Source organism: Leopardus geoffroyi, chromosome B1, assembly GCF_018350155.1.
Source record: "Leopardus geoffroyi isolate Oge1 chromosome B1, O.geoffroyi_Oge1_pat1.0, whole genome shotgun sequence".
Lineage (NCBI taxonomy): Eukaryota > Metazoa > Chordata > Mammalia > Carnivora > Felidae > Leopardus > Leopardus geoffroyi.
The window spans coordinates 111,650,742-111,673,972 of NC_059327.1; the positions used below are offsets into that span (position 1 = coordinate 111,650,742).

Here is a 23,231-nt window from a genome sequence, read left to right on the forward strand (position 1 = left end):
AAGAGAGAGAGAGAGAGAGAGACAGAATCCAAAGCAGGCTCCAGGCTCTGAGCTGTGAGCACAGAGCCTGACGTGGGGCTGGAATTCACAAACCGCAAGATCATGAGATCATGTCCTGAGCCAAAGTCAGATGCTTACCCTACTGAGCCACCCAGGCACCCCCAGAGACTCTTTAAATGTGTCATGATTTTGGTTTCTCTTTCCACTGTTTCATCTTTTTCCATTGAATTCTTATAATTCACCCAAGCCAATATCATATAGGTTACCATAGTCATGGATAAGACAACTATTCATTGACCTGAAATATTTGGAGGCCTTCTCACCTTCAACAAAATGGGGAAACCTAGAGAGCTGGGCTTCATTCTATGTTGTAGGTGGCTTCATAGGAATGACTTAATAACTGCCACCCACATAAAGCTGTAAAACTTCTTCTTCTGCCAATCTTTTAACATATTTAAAATTGTAAATATTTGGAGTTTTTATATAACTCCAAATCATAGCCCATTTGTTTGTTTTTACACTGACTCGTCTATGTACATAATATGAATGGCAGTTAAATAAAGTTCTCTTATTCTATAAACATCCTTTGAGGATGATGTTTTTCATAAGCTTCTTTTATATTTCAAAATGTTTTCCAAGCAGTTATATTATTCATGGAGCTATTTTTATTACTATTTTGCTATTTAAAATGAAGAAATATGTTTTAGCTTCTATTATTGCTTATTTTTTATATTTTTTCAGAAACAGGAAGACCAAGGTCTCTCTACTTTCATAACTAAATTCATGACATACTTGTCTTGAGATTGTAAAAAATCCAGTACTTTGGGACTTTCTACCCAAGGTGCTGTGGCACAGAGGCCTATTGGCCCATGGTTTAAAGGTGTGAAGACAGATTGATGTCTTCAGGGAGACATTGAGGAAGCAGGGTGGACTCTTAACCAAAGGGAGCTTTCTCTGTTAAACCAGGGCCCAAAGAAATATTATCATTTCTTTTGTATGCTACATTATGAAAATAATCAGGCAGCACTATTTTACAGTAAAACCAAACTTATCTTGAGGACAGTTGTGGGGAAAAAGAAAATCCTGATATTTATTTATGCAGATGTTTATATTACTACAGAATAGTGAATAAAGAGGATTTTTCATTAAAAATCAAGAAATCAAAATTGTTTCTGATGGTTAATAACTGATAATAAAATACTAGATGTGTTAGTAGTTTGATGTTCATTTTAAAGTGAGAATAATTTTATCAGTGATTTTTTTTTTTTTTGGAGTAATACATTGCATAATAATGGCCTGCGGTTGAACTGACTGATAAGTAAACACAAGTCTGAAAGTGTGTTTATACATAAAGACTGGTTTAATTGATTCTAATTTTAAAAAATCATGTTTGCAGGCCAACAAAGAGCTTTTAGTTATTATCATGTGAAATACCTAATTCAAGTCTATGTTTTTTATTCATTTTTATTTTATGCTTCATGTATTAATATTATTTGCTAGAACAATATTATGCAAAATAAAATTTCTAACAGGTATTTTTCACTTCTTGTGGGCCAAAGTGAATTCAATAATTTTTGCATTAAATACATTTTTATTGGCTTATTTATGTATTCATCAAATATTTATTGACTGCCTGTTGTTGGCCAGATGCAGCAAGATGTCAGAGCAATGGAAACTCCAGATGGAATTCTCCTCAGATAATAGTGTTAATTTGGGGCTGTGTATTCCTTCTTTTGGTAATAATATATGCAAAAGTACACAGCCTGAGTTTATCCTGAGGAACTGGGATTTTATTTATACTGTTTCCCGTAGAGAAGAAAACAAGCTCTTCTCCTTAGGAAAAGAGAGAGTATGTTCTTGAAATCAAAGAGGAAAGCATCAATGAGTCCTGCCGTGTTACTATCAGGTCTAGGAGTGTTAGCTCCTGTAGATGACATAACTATTTTTGAAATGATAATGAGGCCACAATGATAATTCATCTATAAACCCAAATATCTGAACACCCTAATTTTTGGTATTTTGGAAACAGCTAAAAATATTTCTTAGTTTTAACTGAGTCTAAGCAGAAAGATTGTTTTCTGATATGATAGTTTTCACTTTAAGAAATTCACTTTAAGAATTCCAAAGTGGATAATGAAACTTGTAAGAAAAAAACAAAGCCTAAGTTATTTTAGAATGCTAGATTTGTTTGTAAGTGGAAATTGTATCATTACAACTATTTCACAAGTATTCTTTAAGAATTCTGGTAACTCCTATATGGGAAAAATGTAAACCCCTTTTATAGAGACCAAAGTTTGGTTTGATATAAGTACAAATATTTATATCTTTTAACTCTCTCAGATGGTTCTGGAACTGATGCTCAAGTCCATTTGTGAAAAAAAAAAACCTCTTATTCTGCATTTTATCATCATAACAAATGTGTTAATACGATCATGATTATTTACTTCCTTTTGGCTTTAAATTTCATTAAGTAATGCCATTGTCTTAAAAATTTGTTACAGAGGGAAGAAAGCAAACCCATGTCATTTGGCTATCAATGTCCAAGTTTCCTTTCATCCTGGGAGCCTGGTGGAGGAGTGTAGGGTGGAGAGACAAAGCAGTGTTAGGAGAATGAAGGCTCTGTCTTTCTTGGAGGTGGGGGTATTATTTTATGAATCCAATTTCATATCTATCTTGCCATCTGTCACTAGACAGAAGAGATATAGGACAGTGGCAAACTCATGTTAAAAAGGCTGTCTTGGGATAACAAAGAGAAAAGTTAATGGACATGGATTTACAAATTATTAATGATTTTTCTTGTCATTTCTTGAAAAATGAAAGCTATGCACGCTGCCTCTTTCCCCAAACAGATTGCATTTTATTCCTCTGCAGTTTGTCCATCAGCCTTCACTCTGACAACATAATCCAGAACTAATCCAGAGCATTCAGTTTTCCTTGTTGGCTCTCAGGCAGCCTGCTTAGACAAATCCTGCTACCTGTCAGCCCTCCTGTGGGTGCCAAACCGGCTGCCAGGTTAACCTCTGGGGAAGCAGGAAGACCTGCTGATTTAACCCCAACTTCCCTTCCTGTAATCCACAGTAAATAGGGAGGATGTGGACAGGCTAACTGTTTTAATCAGTCCTGGATCCTTTAAAATCTGTTTCATACACAGCTTTAAGAACTCGGGTTATGAGCATCCCTTACGTAAAATCATATGGCAGTTCCTCCAAAGTGTGGGCCCTGAGGAAGCAGATGTATCAGATAGCCTGGAAGGTCTTAATCTTCTGAAGTAGTCTGTGAAATATATACATCACTTGCCTAAACCACATCATTTCTTATAAATACTTCCTAATTGTCAGGATAAGGTCAAAATTGATTGAGGGGTCAAAAAGAAGAGGAAGAAAAAAAAAAACAACCCACCCAATTTGGTAATCATAAAGACTCACGCTTTGCTAATTTCTAAAATGTTTGCCATAATTTACCTTCTCTTTATCCCCCGACTCCCCCAATACATGTATATGCACACACGTTAATTCTTGTTGCATGACAGTGAATTTGAATGTTGTTTACAGATCGGTCTCAAATGATTCCAATATGAGCAAATAACCAGACAAAGTTTTCAAATGAGTAAATACAAATTAATGTTGCATGACATTTAAATGACCCACATCGAATTGATCGAGAATAAAAATGGAACACATTGAAGTAAAAAGCCTTTTGAAAATACTCACTCTTTATTCAAAAAGAACACACCACCTTCTCCTTGTTTGAATTCAAGGCACATCAGTTCATCTGCTCCTGCAGCATCAACAACAATCCACAGCAGAAAAAACAAACAAACGAACAAACAAAAACCCAACTTCCATGAACATGGCGCTCCAAGGCACGCTTTCAAGTTCCACTAAGTTTAGCCTTCTGAGAAATATAATGAAACTTCACTCAGCTCTTTCAGTATTGGGAAGGCAAGATATCCAGGTTAACAGGGAAGAGGAAAGCATAGCCCAGTCCCTGGGAAGAGCAGCAGAACTCTACCACAAAGAGGTGGGAATCACTGTGATTCTAATGAGAATCTTTAGTTTTCCTCTATTTAATCACAGGCTTTTCTTTAAGAGCAAGAAGGACAAGGTTTGCCCCATTCCCATCTACTCCCTCCCACAGAGCAGAAGATGACAGATGAGGAAGTTTCGTTATGCAAAACACCCAGATATGGTTCAATGAATTGAGTGCACTTGTACACATATATACACACACATACACCACTCACTTGTTGATTTCTGACCTAACCAGTTTTGAAATTAATATTTTATTCCTATTTAATCCTCACGATGATGGATGTATTTTCGTGATAACAATTATATGTTAAAACTATGCAGTAAGAAAGAAAACATGCATTTTGTTTTTTGAATACGCCATTGCTTTTTAAAAATCTATCTTTTCTTTTTTTCTGTTCAACAGAAAGACAAATACAAATACAAATCCTTGTATTTATTTGAAAATGGAATTTTAATTTTCTTCAAACTTTTTTGATTTGTTTTTGTAAGCATTTTTTTCACCTCTCTTTTTCCATGGTCCATATTCTTACTTTTCTTTTACACCTTTAAATTCCTATTTGTTTTATTGGTGATAAAGTTTGCTAGGGTGTCAGACAGTAATTTATCACAAAGCAGCTGACTTTCATAGTTAAGGTGAGAACAGGGATTAATTGTTAAACACATCCTGTAAGATAAAGCTTTTTTTAAAGCAGACCTATTCTTTTTTTGTTCTTATTGAGACTAGGCAGTTATTCAACTGAAATTTGGAAATATAAAACCTGAAATCAGAAATACAAGACGAAATTAAAAAACATTGGTTACTGGAGTGAAAAATCTTCAAAGTCTTCCAGAAGATTATATTGGTCACCATTAAAAATGTTCTTAAAAGACAAGTTTATTACAGCACTGACTCTAAGTTCTGTGATAAGACACACTAGGGTGATAATGTTAGGATTATCAAAGGATGATAATTGAGTCACTTGCTAGGAGCCAAAGGCCAGAAATAAGGACTTGAGTGACAGGGTGGGATTAGGAAAGCCAGTAGATCTGGGATGCAGCTCTGAGGGGAGGAAAAAGTGGCATACGAGAGAAGAGGAGTGAACTTTTTGAGAGAAGAGCTTCAGGAACATACATAAATGAGTTGAGAAGAGAAGAGGAAGTAGAGAATAAAAGAGAGAGAGAGAGAAAAAACAAAGAAATCTGTGGCAATTCCTTTACATGGATATTCCCCTTTATGGACTGAAACAATCACAGAACTTTTGGAAAAGGGCGTTACTCAGTAACAGGATCCTATCGCTTCTCGGCCTTTTGGCTAAGATCAAGTGCAGTAACAGGATCCTTCTGCCACATTTAAGACATTTAACAATATGTGTCCATAGAAATTTTAAAGACACATACTTTAACATATACCTGCGAGATACAATAATCTCTGAATAGTTATACCCAGGTTCAGAGGCTAAGATCATGAATGATAGAGCTGGACTGGCTAAGGGTTGAGACTCAGTTGCACCAGCCTCTAACCCAGTAGACAGGGACGTATTTATTCTCCAGGCTTCATTCTCTTCTCTGAAATGGGGAATAGCCATTCTGTAATGCTGCTGTTCAGATTACTTGAAATAAAATATCTGTAGTGCTTAAGATGGAGACTGACATACAAAATGAGCTTGAGTTGGTTTAGCAATTATTCCTGAGTGCAAATGCACTCAAACCTCATTTAAACTTTTGGTGTTAGAATTCTGTAGTCAGTAATCACAGGTCCATATTTTGTTAATGAAAATATTGAGTTGTTTAAGGTTCATATTAGATGGAATATTTAGAATCTCTATATCAGGCTTTTTTCCCAGAGCTTAGAGCTTTAGACAAGAGCTCTGATCCTTTGGGATACTGAGTAAATTGATTTAAAAACCCTCATATACTACTTTGACCCGAGATTTTTCAGAGCTTAAGTTGACCTACTTTTTGTTTGTATTTGACTTATTTACTTGGTGAAGAACACACTATTTTCAGGATAGTAAAGAGAAGTGTCAGGATGCATCATTAAAGCCATATATATTAAATTCTTATAGATAAATAGTATATATATTAAATAGAAATATAAAAAAATCAATAGGCACACTGGAAAACAGTTTCATAGCAGCTTCATGGGTTTCTATCTGATTTGTATGAAAAAAGGCAACTTTAGCTTGAGCAGTCATGCTGTTTAGAGTACGTTGACTGCTATACAATTGATCAATATATTGTAAACAAATGCTAAAAGTGTTATGTCATTTTTAACCATCTTTATTTTCTAAAGTACCAGTTGTAAGACGCTATCTGGTTATTGATCATGCTTCTTATCAGCTCTGCACATTATGGTATGTTTGTAGTTGGAACATAAACTAAACAATACTGGCCTAATTCACTGACCTTTGAAATCTGGGTCTAAATGGCAGTAAAACAAGAAGACTGATCACACTTAAACAAGTCTTTAACTCAGTCTTACTATCTGCTAAAATTGGAAATGATCATAGCCCCAAAAGTAAATTAGACTGTACAATTCACCTGAGTAAAAAGAATGTTCCAATCGATGGATGAAAATAAAATTTGAGCTTTGTATTTTTAAGTCAGTTATTTTATTTTATTTTATTTTTTAGAAAACAGGAACTATACTCACTTATAAGAACCAATATAAGGAGACCAGTCTCTGTCAGAATTTTGACTCCTATTTCAGCTAAAGGATAATAGGATGACCCTAGAATGGTCTGAATAACACATGACTGATTTTAATTTGGGAGAAAATACCTCAAAAACTTAATTGAAGTTTTTGTGGTTTGGGGCTTTTAGAACAAAAATTTGTCTAATACTTGGAGCACACAGTATTCAGTGACCACACATAAATCTGTTTACCAAATGAATTCTAAGTTTATATTAAAAATTATAAAAAGAATCATAAATTAAAAACAGAAGAAAGAAAAAATCTAAATTAAGCAGAACCAATGAAACTAATGGGAACTTTTGGTGAACAGATTTATACATCCTTCACCAGCCCCCAGCAGTTTGATATATATTTAGTTTGGCTTTTTTTTTTTTAATGAGATGATACAGTGCTTACACATATCACACTTTCAAAATTTATCCTAATATTATTACTTTTGTTACCTAGGAGTTATTCTTTAATATAAATGTTCCAATAGATATTTAGGCATATTCTCTTTGAAAGATGAGATTGTTTCCAAGTTTTCACTATATGGATCATTCATATGTGTAATATATTTACACTGTTTCACACATTTCCTTAGGATAAATTCTTAGGGTTGAAATGAATAGGTTACATTGTACCTGTTTTTTTTTTTTAAATGTCATTATAAGTAGTGCATATGACCTTCTAAGAAGAATGTATTGATTTATACTTGAACATCCTTTGTGTATGATTATTAGCATTCATATTCCATTGCACTAATTATTTTCATTTTTTATTGCTTTTTAATCTGGCAGACAAAAAAGAGATATATGTTATTATTTTTTAATGTTTGTTTATTTATTTATTTATTTATTTATTTATTTATTTATTAAGAGTAGAGGAAGAACAGAGAGAGAGGGAGAGAGAGAATCCCAGGCAGGGTCTGCACTCTCAGCATGGGGCTAGATCCCATGAACCGTGAGATCATGACCTGAGCTGAAATCAAGAGTCAGATGCTTAACCGACTGAGCCACCCAGGTGCCCCTATATCTTATTATTTTAATTTGCACTTGTTTGGCTAACACAGTGAACAACTTTTTGACTTCTCTATTTATTTGCTATTGCATATGTTTCCATTGAGTTGTGAATTTTGTTTATTTATTTGTGAGAACTTTTTATAATAAATATTTTCCACTTCACTTATACATAAAATAAATATATAATATATATTTAGATAGTTAATATAGTTTCACTATATAGTTCAAGTATTTCCCCCATTTATGTTTTAGTTGTTGCATGTTTTTGATTCCTAATTTTATTGTATTATGATCAGAGAATATGACCTGTCAAAATTTTGCTTTTTTGGATTCTCTTGCAGTTTTCTTTGTGACATAATATACAATTGTTTTTAATAAATATTTCATGAATACTTAGAAAATAAGCTATGTTCTCTATTATAGATTGAATCCAATATATTAATCTTACATTATTCAGATACTCTATATCTTCTTCCCTCTTCATTTATTTAATGTGACAGAGATTGAGTAGTAAATTAAATTCTTCCAGTACAATTATATATCTAAAAATTTCCAAAAGACTTGGAATGTTTGAATTATATATCTTGAAATTGTTATTAATTATTGGAAGTTTATGTTTTTATTTAGGAAGGATTGCATTACTTTCATCTTAAAATGACCCTCTTAGACAAACATAATATTCTTCCTTAAATTATTGTTGTTAGTATTATTTGCTAGATCTTTGAAAATCCTTTTTATTTTCACTCTCCCATGCCATTTATCTAGGGATACTCTTTTATTTGCTTAGTATTTCTGCATATATCTCTTTAAGTAAGTCAGAGTTTTAGCGGTTTGTAGATAGCTCCCTTGGTCAGGTTTTGGTGTGAGGATTAGAGTAACATCAAAAAGAGCATTTGAAACTATTTTTTTTCTATGTTAGATAATACTACATAACATTGGCATTATCTCATTCTTATGAGATCAAAGTAATTCCTCAGTAGTTATTTTGGTCTGAAACTGTTTGAGGACATAGACTCTAATCTACTTTCAATTTTTTCCATTTTATTTCTCTCTTTGGGCTCTGTATTTTAAAAATGTACTTTTGAAGTGTATATATATTTTAAAGTGATATAAAATTTCAAATTGATTAGTACTAGAGTATACAGAATATTGCCTAAAAATCTTTTAAATCTCATTTCTTCGTTAGGCATCTTTCTCATTCTCATATGTGGTTGTTTTGATACAGTCTTTTTCTTCATTTTATTTACCATAAGTCTGTCTGTTTTATTGTTAATATATAAGTCTTAATTAGTGTATTGCTAATCCCACTTTGGCTTGAAATTCACTAATCTGTTATTTTTAATATTTTATTCCTCCTGATTAGGATCTCATGCATTCTACTATGAGTCTAAATTTGGCACTTGTTAGCTGTATAATTTTGCACAAGTGTCTTAAACTCTCTGAGCCTCAGTTTCCCATGTGCAAAATTCAAACAATGGTATCTACCTCATAAAGTGAAAGTTAAAAGTAAAAAACTATTCCAAAGTGTTTAATAGACTATACTAGCAGGTGGTTGCTTAAAACAGAAGCTTCTATTGATATTATTAATGCTTATGTAATAATTACAATTTTTAAAAATGTTTATTTATTTTGAGAGAGAGAGAGAGAGAGAAGTTGGGGGGGGGGGCAAAGAAATAGGGAAAGAGAGAATCCCAAGAAGGTTCTGCACTGTCAGGACAGAACCTGACATGTGACTTCATCTTACGAACCATCATAACCTGAGCCAAAATCAAGGGTCAGATGCTTAACTGACTGAACTATCTAGGCACCCCACTAAAATAATGTTTTAATTTAAGTGCTTGCTTCATTTATTTTTATTTTTAATGATTACCTGTAAGGCTATATATTTGTCTTCATTAAGATTTGGCTGTGTCTTCCAAGTATTGAAATGTAGTGTTCTCAATTTTATCATTTCCTAAATTGTTTAGTATGGCTTTTAAAATTCATTATTTAACTCAATAATGATTTAAATAAGCTTTATGAAATTCCAATAGGGTACTTTTTCACTTAAAATTTGTATATTCCAATTTTGTAGTATTGTCAGATAGAGATATGGATGGGACTTATGCAATTTCTGAAGTTAGGGATTTATTGAGATTTTCTTATGGCTTAATTTATATATATGTATATATATATATCTATAGATATGCATGTATGTGTATATATATATGTGTGTGTGTGTGTGTGTGTGTGTGTATTATAATATTTTGAAAATATCCAATGAATACTTGAAGATAAATTAATTTTGGGCCTCTATAGGTTACACAGTTATAATATAACCTTATAATAGTATCTTAATTTTCCCTGCCCTTATATATTATTTGTGTATTTGCTTTGTCACATATTTAAAAAGATATAATAAAGTTTCCCAAAATAATGATTTATGACACTTATGGCTATATTTGTAATACTTTTCTTACCTTATCTCAGAACAGTAAGTTTGCTTCATGTTATTAAGGTAAAATTCATCTTTATGTCTCAACTGCAAATTCTAAGACAATCAAAAAATCTCACTCGATGTCCTATTGTATTAGATTTAGGTGGTAGTACAAATTTTATATTTTCTGTTTGTCTTTTTTTAATATCCTATGGGAATTTGAGAGAGGATGCTTCAGAGTAAATGAGAGAAAAAGTAAAACAAAGAAACAAAAAAAAAGCAACTTGAACCTTGTTTGTTTTTAAGAAACAAAATAACTTTCCACTAACAGAATGAAATATTGTGAACCTAGGCAGGAAAGTGGGAAGGAAACAAGTTTATGTAGTGGTGAAAATTAGTCTCCTCATTTTAATGAATATAGCTTACCAAACAACTTATTCGTTCTTCCAAAAGCATTCATCTGCAAAAAAGCAATGTATTGTGGGTCACACACCTAGTACTTTGGGAGTATTTAAAGATTGATAGGACAATGATTTTGCACTTACAGAATTTGTCTATAGTAGAGAGACAATACATGGTCATAATTAGGTAAATACAGTAAAACCTTGGTTTCCGAGCATAATTTATTCCAGAAACATGCTTGCAACCCAAAGCACTTGTATATCAAAGTGAATTTCCCCATAAGAAATAATGGAAACTTAGATGATTCGTTCTACAACCCAAAAATATTCATATAAAAATGATTACAATACTGTAATATAATATAAAAAAATAAAGAAACTACAAAATATGAAGAAAAAGAAACAAATTAACCTGTGCTTACCTTTGAAAACCTTCATGACGGGTGTGAAGGAGATGAGAGAGAGGAGGGTTATTGTGTAGGACGGCTCTCACCATCACTCAGAAAATCACTGCTATTTATTGGCATGGTGCATCTTTTTCTTTTCCTGCCACTTTAACAGGAACCTACTCAGTGACACTTGCTTTTGCCTCCTTTTGAGGATTTCACCAAAACGTGACATAGCGGTGTTAAAGAGATTGATTGCTTGCACTGCTACAGCCTTATTCGGGTGGTGTTTTTCTACAAAATTTTGCAGTTTCCCACATTTTACACATCTCCCCAATCTCACTAGAAGTGAGGGATTCTTCCGCCATTTTCTTCTCTTCCACTGTGGATGAGATGTCTTCCATAACCTCTTGCTGTTACTTGCATGGATGTTGACTATAGTACAGTATTGATAAAATCTTGTCATCTACTGTATTTAATGTAACTGGCAATAAGGCAACAGAGGAAAGAGTCTATACCTGCAGGCAGCCTGACCTAGAATGAAGCAAAGCATTCCTAAGCTTCCTCTTGTATGGAAAAGCAAAGGACTGTCCATAGGTGCTTTGAAGTGACAAAAAATTACACTAGTGCCAGTTGTGGGCACCTTCCAACGTTCAGAAAAATCACTGATTTCTGCCAAACACTGAGGTCTGAGACTGAGCATCCGAGACTGGGAGACAGTCACACACAATCCCACAGCAAGAGAAGAACCACTGGCTCGGTGGTGATCATGTGATATTTGGCATAATGTACTACTCGTATTGCAAGACATTGTTTGTTTATTAAGTTAAAAGTTATTAGAAATGTTTGCTTGTCTTGTGGAACACTCACAGAACAAGTTACTTGCAATCCAAGGTTTTACAAATAGGGAGAAATTTTTGTTTTCTTAGCAGCTGGTATAAAACTTCAAATTATGAGGGGACTCCTGCCACCCATGCCTCCCAATGATGTTTTTGATGATAATTTGATGAACTCACATCTGGACAGAGGCTGAGATTCCAAAGTACTACTATCAGCTGGGGTCCAGACTTCATAAAGAGGAAGCAGCTCTCTGCTTAGTGGAGGGACATTTGGCCAATACAGTGACCACTGTGGATGGCTGAGTGTTAGAAGATAAGAATTCCTAGGTCAGACCAGTGGAGACAGAGACTTGGGGAAGACAGGATATAGTTAACAGGGATTTAAAGTGATTCTTACATTGTTTTCTGAGAATCTGTAATGTAAAACACCTGTCCTACAAATTATAAAATTTTATGTAAAAAAAAAATCTTTGTTTCTCATCAATTAATTTGTCAAGTGGACTTTTTGGGAAATGTTAAGAAGTGTAGAGTCATGCATACAAGCTGGTGCCAAGTGAAACCAGAAATGCTACATACATATTGGAGACCAAAGAAAAAGGGGGAAAGCTGTCTTTAGGGTAATAGCAGATCAACATTTTTGATGTGGCAAAACGTATCCACAAAATTACCACCACCCCTACCCCCCCTTTCAAAGGAGTTTAGAAAACCAAGAGATTTTTTCCCACTCTGTACGGTCTGTGGAGACAGTGGCATTTGAGATGGGTTTCTTTGGAAAGTGCCCTGCAATCATAAGAGATATATTGAGGACATATATAATGGGAAGAAGAAAGTGAGTAGATTTGGAAAAGTAGACATGTATCAGGTCTGTTCAGAGAATGGGGAGTAATTCAGTTTGTTCATACCTTAAAGATAATGTAGGGGAGTTTAGAAAATAATGTTAAATGTGTATGAATGAAAAGATGAACACGCTTCTAAATGTGATGTTCCATACCAAATATAATTGTAATATGTTTGTGGCCAAATTAATAGGTATATTAAGGGTAATTCTTATGAAAACCTATGGTTTGTTTTGTGAAACAAAATAGTTTGAAAACTTACCTAGAATAATAATCATATGAATGTATATTCAGAAAAAAATTGTGATGATAAAACACAGATGAATAATTTAAACATTTCAGCAGTGGTGTTGAGAATAGGCAGGGCAATGCACTAGAATTCCTTGAAATTGGCTGACTGGGTTCAAGAAAACAGAACGGAATTGTGAAGGGAAGGTTTATTTGATAAATAGTATTAACTGGCCATTTAGAAAAAAAAAAGTGGTCTAAGCCAGTTAACATAAAAAATCATGCCAAATCGAATACTTTAAAAATATAGAAACACCTAGAAATAAATGGAATGTAATAACTCTCAAACTTTTATTTTGAGGAAAAAGAGTAAGCATAGGACTGGCAAATTTTAGAAGTAACTGCAATCATCATAGATTTGAATGACTATAGGTGAAACAAATAGGACTCATATAAACAAATAGACTATAAATAGGGGTGCCTGGGTGGCTCAGTTGGTTAAGCATCTGACTTGGGCTCAGGTCATGATCTCATGGCTGGTGGGTTTGAGCCCCAAGTGGGGCTCTGCGCTGACAGCTCAGAGCCTGGAACCTGCTTCAGATGCTGTGTCTCCTTCTCTCTTTGCCCCGCCCCCCTCAAAAATAAACATTACAAAAAAAAATTTTTTAACCAAATAGACTATAATTAAATAAGAATTTGACAGAAGGATAGTCTATTTTGAAGTGTAACAGTTGAGGAAAGCAAATTAAGAACAGAATTTGTGCATCAGAGAAGGAAAAAATTTGTTTAGAATAGGGTAAGTGGCAGGAGGTTGACTGTGAACTGGCCTGGAGCTATTGAAGACATTTGCAAGGCAGAGGGATCCTATTGGCCTGCTGGGAGCAAAGTGTGCTGTTGAGAACTGCTGAGAGGTCAGATTAAGAAAGGCCTTGAGAATCATTCTCAGAAGTGTGCACTGAGGAGTGTGCGAAACCATTTAGAGGGTGTTGTGGGAAATTAGGCATGAAATAAACACAGAGAAGTGCTTTATTTTTGTTTTTTTAATGGTTTTCTATTTGCTTATTCAGTATTTTGTCCTTTCTTTTTTTTTTTTTTTTTAATTTTTTTTTTCAATGTTTATTTATTTTTGGGACAGAGAGAGACAGAGCATGAACGGGGTAGGGGCAGAGAGAGAGGGAGACACAGAATCGGAAACAGGCTCCAGGCTCTGAGCCATCAGCCCAGAGCCCGACGCGGGGCTCGAACTCCCGGACCGCGAGATCGTGACCTGGCTGAAGTCGGACGCTTAACCGACTGCGCCACCCAGGCGCCCCGTATTTTGTCCTTTCAATATAAATCTCCAGAGAGGAAAAACCAAAACTTCCTTTCCATAAAAATGTCTTTGTGACCCCTTGTTCTGAGTGTGAAAGATGGAATAGACTCACAAAGTTAAATCATCATTAAAGCCAAATGAGAGGAAATGAGCAAGCGCTTGGCGTAATTGTTTTGTGCCGGTCAGCACCGCACCATTTATTTTTGATTCACTGGATTTTCAGCTAATGATTCCAGCATCGAACCAGATAAGATTTGTATTGCAATTTCTAAAATAGCCATTTTCAAGAGGTGTGAAATATGGAGTAACACTTCTTTGCGTTTACTATGTTGTTGATTACAGTGCTCCATTTCATTGATTATTCTGCCTCCGATTCTAAGAGTTCAACGTGCTCATGACAGCTGCACCACAAAATGGTGAGAAATGGTGAAATCTGGGATCGGTTTTCACAGGAAGATTTGCTAAATTTTAGAAATGATCAATGAAAAGGGCTCATATGCATAGCTATGTATGTAAATGTAATAGCTAAACTAATAATTTACTTGCGTCTTATTTCATCTTTAAAACCATCCGCTGAGGTGAGTGCCCATGTTACATAAGAAGAAACTTGAGTCTGATAGTGGTTAAGTCACCAGCCAGGATCACAGAACTGGTGAGTGGCAGAGCTAACCTTTGAGGCCGGGCAGCATAGCACCAAATCCCAGGTTCTTAGTGACTGCATCATATTGCCTCCACCATGTACCATGTGTTGAATTTCTCTTACTTGTCAAGACTTGGTTAAATCTTACCGTCTGTCTGAAGACTTTTCCAATTCCTTACCTGAATTTACTCACTATGCTCTTTAGGCTCTCAGTAAATTTTACTTGTACCGTGTGTCACACCATAGTTTAGTCTGTTTTATAGTTAAAACAAGGATTGTAAATTGCAGACAGAATTGGACTGATAGACTATTTTGATTTGTTAGCACAAGGTTTTAAAAATAGTTTAGGGGCACCCTGGGTGTCTCGGTTGGTGAAGCACCCGACTCTTGATTTTGGCTCAGGTCATGATCTCGTGGTTCGTGGGTTTGAGCCCCACATCAGGCTCAGCCCTGACGGTGTGAAACCTGCTTGGGATTCTCTGTCTCCCTCTCTCTCTGCCCCTCCCCTGCTCACACTCTGTCTCTCTCTCTCTCAAATAAATAAGCATTTAAAAAAATAAATAAAAATAATTTACTTGCATGCCTCTGTATGGGGGATGCACTCTACAGTTTAATTTAGAGTTCTTACCACTCCCTCATGTCTCTTAGGTAGCTTCTGAATTTGTATTTCCTGCCTGTCTTCTCAAAGGCTTTTGTAGCTGATTTCTGTGGCTTGTGTATTTTAGTTCACCTCTGCCTAGTGTGCTTCCCATTCCTCTCCTCCTCCTCCTCCTACTCCCCTCCCCAAACCTCACTCCCAGATTAAAAGCTCTCTGAAGTCAGACCCTATGTTTTATTGTCTTTTTACTTCCATCACCATATGCTGCAGTGTCTGCTATACAACTGGCATTAAATAAAAGATGACTTTTAAAATCTCTTGGCCTACTTTTCTCAATTCTTAGGATTATATAAAACTTCTATAACAATTGGAGTGCTCTAATGAAATGTCTCCAGGAAATTTTTGAAAGGGCTTTAGTATCATTGACCTTGAGGATAAAGTATTTTAAAATGGCTTAGATGACCCTTGTAAATCATTCTCTTAGGCCTTGCTTTTGTTTAAAAATACATAAACAAATTAAGGAAAACATTCCCCCCTCAGGGGAAATGTTTAAATTTGGTCAAATGTCTCTTTACATAGCATTCTCACTAATTTTACCCATTTCTAATAAGGCAGGCTGCACAATTATCTTCTCTTTGCATTGTCCTGTGTTAGTACTATGGGGTTTCGATTCCATATCTTATCCTTTTCAGGTTTGGTATTGTCATTTCAATGAATTTTTTTTGAAATGTACATAGGTGCTCAGATAATCATTTTGAAATTGATGGAATTCTTAACAAGTTATTAAAATCATAATTGTGAACATTATGTATAAAGTTTATGATATAATATTCCATAAAAGAATCAAAGTGAAAAAAATGAATAAAAAATAAATTTAGTCAGATGTCTAATAATAATCTCGCCAAACAGCTATTTGAGGAGCAGTATTTTTTTTTCAGAGCACTTTATGAGTCTAGATATATTTATAATGATTGCAAGTCATTATTTCCTATCAGACAGCATGTTATTTTCCTAATCTGCAGTTAACACTCAACTCAGAACAAACCTACGCTGATACCATTTTGTTATCTGTAAATTACAAATCTACTCAAATCTTTTAAAAGATCAGGCAATAATTTTCACATTTTGTTCTTTATTACAGTCAAAACCAACATTTTAAATTTGAAAGTTGTTAACATCATTTCAACCTCCTTGTTTTTATGAGGGTCGGAATCAGAAAAGATTTGTTGAATCTGTCAGATTCAAAAGAATTTTTTAATCATTTTTTAGAAGAAAATTTTATCCCTAGGATCAATATTTACAACATCTTAAGAATAATTCTGTTCTGAAGTGGATTTACCATGTAGATTATGTTTATGATCCAGCTGTACTGGAATATAAAACTACCTCAGTTAAACTAGATGTGTTTTGGATATGTTACTTCAAATAGTTATTATTTGGCTCAAATTATTAAGTAGCTATTGGACAAAAGGGGAGTTTTTCAAGATGAATGAAGACAATGCACTGAACTAGAAGAAATAGAAAATGTTACATGTGCTAGAGTTGACTATGGGCGGTACCATTTACTCCAATCTCCATGCATATAATGTAGAATGTGTGTGTTGTTCCATGACACCCTTTTGCAGTTTCTGTTACTGCCAGCTTCAGTTACTGTAAACATCTCATCAGATACTCCTCACAAGATGACCTTGCTTCTGTGGGGATGTAACAGGGGTTTTAGTTCTAATGAGAAGAATGCAAATTCTTAAGGCCTATACCTTGGACATACTTTTAACGATTTGAGTCTAAATGAGAGCTATTTCACTGCACTTATGGATAGAAATGAATCATAATTTTTTCTTTAAATCTTGGGGCAAAGCATTTAAAAATTATGAAATTAAAGCTGCACAGTAATTGTCATGCATGGCTGGAAGCCGTAACCACTTCAGCCTTTGAAATACACTGCGATTGGTGTTCATGTGGATTACATTTTAATATTATGCTGGAAGCTTAATTATAAAGGATTATTAGCAGATCATAAGAGGACTACAATGAAATAGGGTCGCGCAGAGTGGAATATTATTAGCTGTCTAATCTTCAAGTCATATCTTTCTCTGAGGTTGACATCTTTCCTCAGTGTGAACTGTGGACTGGGTTTATAAGTTCTATCTACCAGGTTTTTGCCCCAACATTTTTTAAAAAAAATTTTTTTTTCAACGTTTATTTATTTTTGGGACAGAGAGAGACAGAGCATGAACAGGGGAGGGGCAGAGAGAGAGGGAGACACAGAATTGGAAACAGGCTCCAGGCTCTGAGCCATCAGCCCAGAGCCTGACGCGGGGCTCGAACTCCCGGACCGCGAGATCGTGACTTGGCTGAAGTCGGCCGCTTAACCGACTGCGCCACCCAGGCGCCCCAGCCCCAACATTTTTAGCAAAAAGTCTGACTTCTCCCGGTTGTTGGTTTGGATTTTTTGTTGTTTGATGATTTGGTTGGTTGGATTGCTCCTCAGAGAGTTCTATGATCCTTAGGAGGTGAGCTTCATAATGTGATCCCTCCAAAGCCTCTTGTGGACTTAATGTATCAGTTAACAAGTGTTGGTTCATAAAAAAATGAGGATGATAGTGGATAAGCACATCTCTATTTTATTTCTCTGGCAAAAATAAAAATAAATAAAAATTGTAAAGCGCTTGGGATCCCTGTTTAAACTCTTGCAAATCCCACAGTAAAACTGCAATTAGGCAAAGAATCAGTGCTCCTGTTGTACTTTTCAACAGATGATAGGAGGAACCCGGCGTGAGCAACTGTCTTTTACAACGCAGGAGTAGCGTTGTCCTAAAATAGCACTGATGTTGACTTTTGTCATGTTAACTGTGGGAACTTTGGGGGAAATACATTTAGGTACTTGAAGACTATAAGTTAAAAGATAAGAGCAACTGATATTGTGAACAGTGTGCCTGAGAGGTAAATTACATGGAGAAACCAAACATGACAGGCTTAGATAAAACACTTATTATGATTAATACCAGAAGTAGTAACGAGCTCATTTCTTTCTGCAGCCCCAGGAAACCTCACTTTTACCTGATAATGTTTATGGCTCCAGCTCACTCACCCAATGCCCCACACTTTCCTAATGGCAGGCTACTAATCTGTGAAACATCAGAACGTTAGGAATTTTTGCTTCTCTGATTTTCACCTTTCTTTAGAAGATTTACAAATCGTGATTGTCAAATACCCACGTCAAGACTTAAAGGAGATAGGCCAGGGGTCCAAAATTCACTGAAACCCAGATTTAATATCATTTGTTTTCTTAAATGTAGTTGGAGGTCATCTGCTGTTGGTTCTTGGAGCAGGTGTAGGAATATAGTTAAGCGATTTCACTCGAATTATTGCCAAGGGCAACAAATCAGGTAGACTAATCAAATCAGTAATGGGGAGCTTATCTGGGGCAAATATGAGAAGCAGCAAAAGACGAAAACTCAGGGCACATTGATACAGATACATCTGTATTTTCTTAGTACTATAGAATTCTGAAATTTAGAGAAACTATAGAGGCCTTATGATCTGACCCACAACAATTCTATTACAAATCTCTGGCATTTTCATGATGACAGTCTCATTATCACTTGGGGAAGGTCTTTGATTTTCTAAAAAGCTTTATTCTTATCCACTTTTAACTAGTATTGATTTGACATCTGTGGCTATATAACTGTGGCCTGATTGTTGTAGGTTGGTGTCATGGTATTGTCCAAACAATGTATTGTTCTTCTTTGACAAGGCAATTCTTTAAGACCTATCGCTGTTTCTCTAAGGATGTCTTCAAATTTCAGAAAATTCCTATTTTATTCAATCATTCCTCTGTGGCATTCAGAGTCAATCTATTGTAATCTAAACATTTTTGTATGTTTCTTAGCATTTATAGAATAATATAGTTTATTACTCTTGCAATAAATACTTTATCTAATGAACTCTAAATTGTACATTTCTTAGTTGACTCATATATAGTCAAGTATAGAATTGTCAAAGAAGGCTTAAGATTTTTTTCTTTTAAACATATATTAAGATCTGGTGCTGTTTACTTATTTATTTATTTTTTAATTACTTATTTTTGAGAGAGAGAGAGAGAGAGAGAGAGCATGAGCGGGGTAGGGGGAGAAAGAGAGGGAGACACAGAATCTGAAGCAGGCACCAGGCTCTGAGCTGTCAGTACAGATCCCAACATGGGGCTCAACCGTGAGATCATGACCTCAGCTGAAGTAGGATGCTTAACCGACTGAGCCTCCCAGGTGCCCTTAGGACTTTAAAATTAATCTCAGTAGTATGGTCCAAATGTTTCAACCTATTGGAATCTTATATAAAATCTTCCCTCCAAGTTCATATCAATACATAAATTAATAGTCTTAGCTTTAATTGTATACTTACACAATCTAATAAAGTATATATTATACACCTTGGCACAAAGCAGGCATTCAGTAAACATTGCATATAAACTGCATGAAAATAAGGAAGCTTTATTGGTCTTTTTGAATCCCCAGCTTTCAGAAAAGTGCTGGTACATTGGCACATAGTAAACACTCAATAAAAACTTATTAAATAAGGGGCGCTTGGATGGTTCAGTCTGTTAAGGGTCCAACTCGATTTTGGCTCAGGTCATGATCTCACAGGTCATCAGTTTGAGCCCTGTGTGCAAAGCTTGCTTGGGATTCTCTCTCTCACTCTCTCTTTCTGCCCCTCCCCTGCATGCTCTCTCGCTCTTTCAAAGTAAATAAATGAATTGAAAAAATAAAACTTGTTAAATAAGTGAATAAATGGTCAGATACATGAAAACTGTAATGTCATTAGTATTTGAATATGGGAATGGAAACTCAAAATAATGTTAAAGGCAGGAGGAGCCAGACCTAGAAAATAGATGTGCCTATGAAACCCTGAAGGTGTGTTTGCTCCCGTTTCCAGTGATATTAAATTCACTTGAAAGATAGCAAGCCCAGACAGATGTTAGCCAGAAAAGTCCAAAGGAGTTTGTTGTGTTTCTGTGTTCATTCCATTTCACTTAATCGTGGCATGGTGGAGGCCAAATGTCTTAACTTTCTTCCATTTCCCCTGGCTCAAGAATAGTAGGAAAATTCCCACATAGCCAGTGGGGCATAGAAATTTCATGGAGAGCTGACAGACACTAGACCACTTTATTTGAGTTTCAACTAGTTTTCCATTTTCCTCTTTCTGTTCTAGGATCCACTCCAGAATACCACACTGCATTTAGTCCTTATGTCTCCTTAGTCTCCTCTCATCTGGAGCAGCTTCTCATTCTTATTTTTCATGATCCTCATATACCTGAAGAGTACTGACTGGTCAGATAGTTTGTAGAATGTCTTTCAGTGTGAGGTTGTCTGATGTTTTCTTCATGATTTCACTGGGATTTTATTCTATTTTAATCTAAACATTTTGTATTTTCTTAGCAACTTGATATCTATCATCTATCATCTATCTATCATCTATCTATCTATCTATCTATCTATCTATCTATTATCTATCTATCTATCTATCTATCTATCTATCTATCTATCTTTCTCACTACCTTCCCTATGCAGTAGGCCCCTTTCTTCCTACCTATATGCTTTTTCTTTTCTTAGTTGAAATGCAGCAAATTATACCCAATCGATTAACCAAACCACACAAAAGCAACCTAACAACAAACAAACATAGAACTCCCTACTCCCCATTCCACAGTTATTTTGTTGTCCTGGATATTTTCCAGAAGACTCAGTTCTGTGTGTGTTCTAGCTGTTTTCTTCTTTGATATTCAAGACTTTTTATTCAGAATAGTCCCCTTCCATCTTCTGTTCACAATAACTCCTGTGTATGCAGACCAGTTTGTTCAGCTGTCTCTGGTGTAAAGTTTACTTTTATCCCATATATAATTTTTATGGATTTCCACCCCCCTTGATCAATTACTGTTTTAGAATTTATAGTTTTATCTGCCTTTCAGTTTATGTAAGAATATGTCATGTTACAGACCAGGGCACATTATTTACTATAGCTAGTATTTATTTTTTTGAGTTAGGCAAGTTCTGAGATGAGAATCCCTCTTTGCAAACCCTATTGCCAGTTTCACTTTATTCTCTTGTTCTTTATTATACTTATTTCTTCAAATATCACATATCTATTGGGTGGCTACTGTGGGTATGGTATGTGCTAAGAGCTATGAGGATACAGAAATGAATCAACTATGTATATCATACTAAAAAAAAAACCTCATAGCCTACAAAAAGAGATTAGGTATATGCAAAAATAAATCTGATAAACTGCACAACATGATGGTTGCTTTCATCAGCAGCACATATAAAGCATTATAAAACTTGTGATCAGCAGAGAGATCACTGAAGACTATGATGAACATCATGTTTGAGATGAGCTTTGAAGAGGTTGGACAAAGAAGAAAGAAACTGCATTCTAGTTCAAAGTAATAGCAAAAGAAAATGATAGGAGTATGAAAATGTGTCCTCTATTTAGAGAAAAACAAGTTGTCATTTGGGCTGGATTGTGGGGTAATTGGAAAGAAGAAAACAGTTTGCAAAGATATGTGTTAGAATCAGGTGAATGTGATGTCCTAGAGTTTAAACTAAGAATTTTGGGGGGTTTGTGTTGCTAATGGAGAAACATTGAAGATTTTGACCTGGAGAGTATCACAATTGGAAGTTTAATCTGCCAGCAGAAGCCAAGATAAGTTAGAAAATAGGGACTCTGGAGCCTGGAAAATAGTTGGAATGCTTTTTGAGGGGATAGAAGGGGTGAGACTTGTGGTTTAAGTTAGCTGGCAATGAGGCTCAGAAACAGAGATATGTTTATGGGTTACAGAGTAGGGATGAATTCAAGAGTTTCAAGGGATAAGAGAGAGAGTTATCAACAAAGCTGATATGCAGCGGATATATAACAACATGGGTATAATGTTAGAATGTTGCAATCCTGAGTGATAAATACCACTTCCCTGAGACACCCAAGTGTCCCTCCAGTTCACTGGATGCTCAGATCTCTCTTCAGATCCAGGGCATCCACTGTCCAGCTCATGGAGTAACTGCTAAAGCATGGGGGGGGGGGGGGCAATGGGACCTGACTGGTTGGTACCTATTCAGTGCTGCTTATGAAATAGTGTAAATATCACCCTAGGTGATAGGATTTATTAAATTAAGTTCAAAATACCATTTCTCCACTCTTGCTTCCTTAGCTTCTTAAAAATGAAATTATCAGCAAGTCAAAGCAAGGAAAGACAAGGCAGGGTTTTATCAGATGCTCTGCTATTAGCAGGACAAGACTTCCAGGTGACAGCCAGAGGTTTATATTTTCAATCAATCATACGTACATCATGCTTACGTGTCAACTTTGTAATTGTAATTAGGAAAATGTCAATATTTTCTGTCCAGTCAGCCCTGCCTATAACTGTAGCATCATTATTACTATTAGCCATGATAACACTTAAAATTTCTGTACTGGCTATAGGGCACCTGGGTGGCTCAGTCGGTTAAGCCTCTGACTTCGGCTCAGGTCATGGTCTTGCCCCTGGGTTTGAGCCCCGTGTCAGGCTCTGTGCTGACAGCTCAGAGCCTGGAACCTGCCTCAGGTTCTATGCTCCATCTCTCTCTCTCTGCTCTACCCCTGCTTGTGCTGTCTCTCTCTTTCAAAAGTGAATAAACATAAAAAAATTAAAAAAAATTCTGTACTGGCTAGGATGTCCTTTTGTCTATTGAATAGGAAATTTTGGGAAAAAATCTGTATCAAAATTATTATAATAATTATATGTTATAATAAATACATATTTAAAAATCCATTTAGCTACATTTTTTGTTGCTAGTTCAGTTATAATTATTAGGAGGTACTCCAAAGTAGATAGATTGA

General features: G+C 35.3%; 1 long non-coding RNA gene and 1 pseudogene across 2 annotated transcripts in view; both read left to right on the plus strand.

The window, feature by feature from the left end:
- LOC123593782 overlaps window positions 1-23,231 on the plus strand; it is a 634,051-nt gene that overhangs the window by 396,954 nt on the left and 213,866 nt on the right. The gene's annotated exons all lie outside the window — the stretch shown is intronic.
- On the plus strand, window positions 5,303-5,458 carry LOC123596663 (annotated as a pseudogene).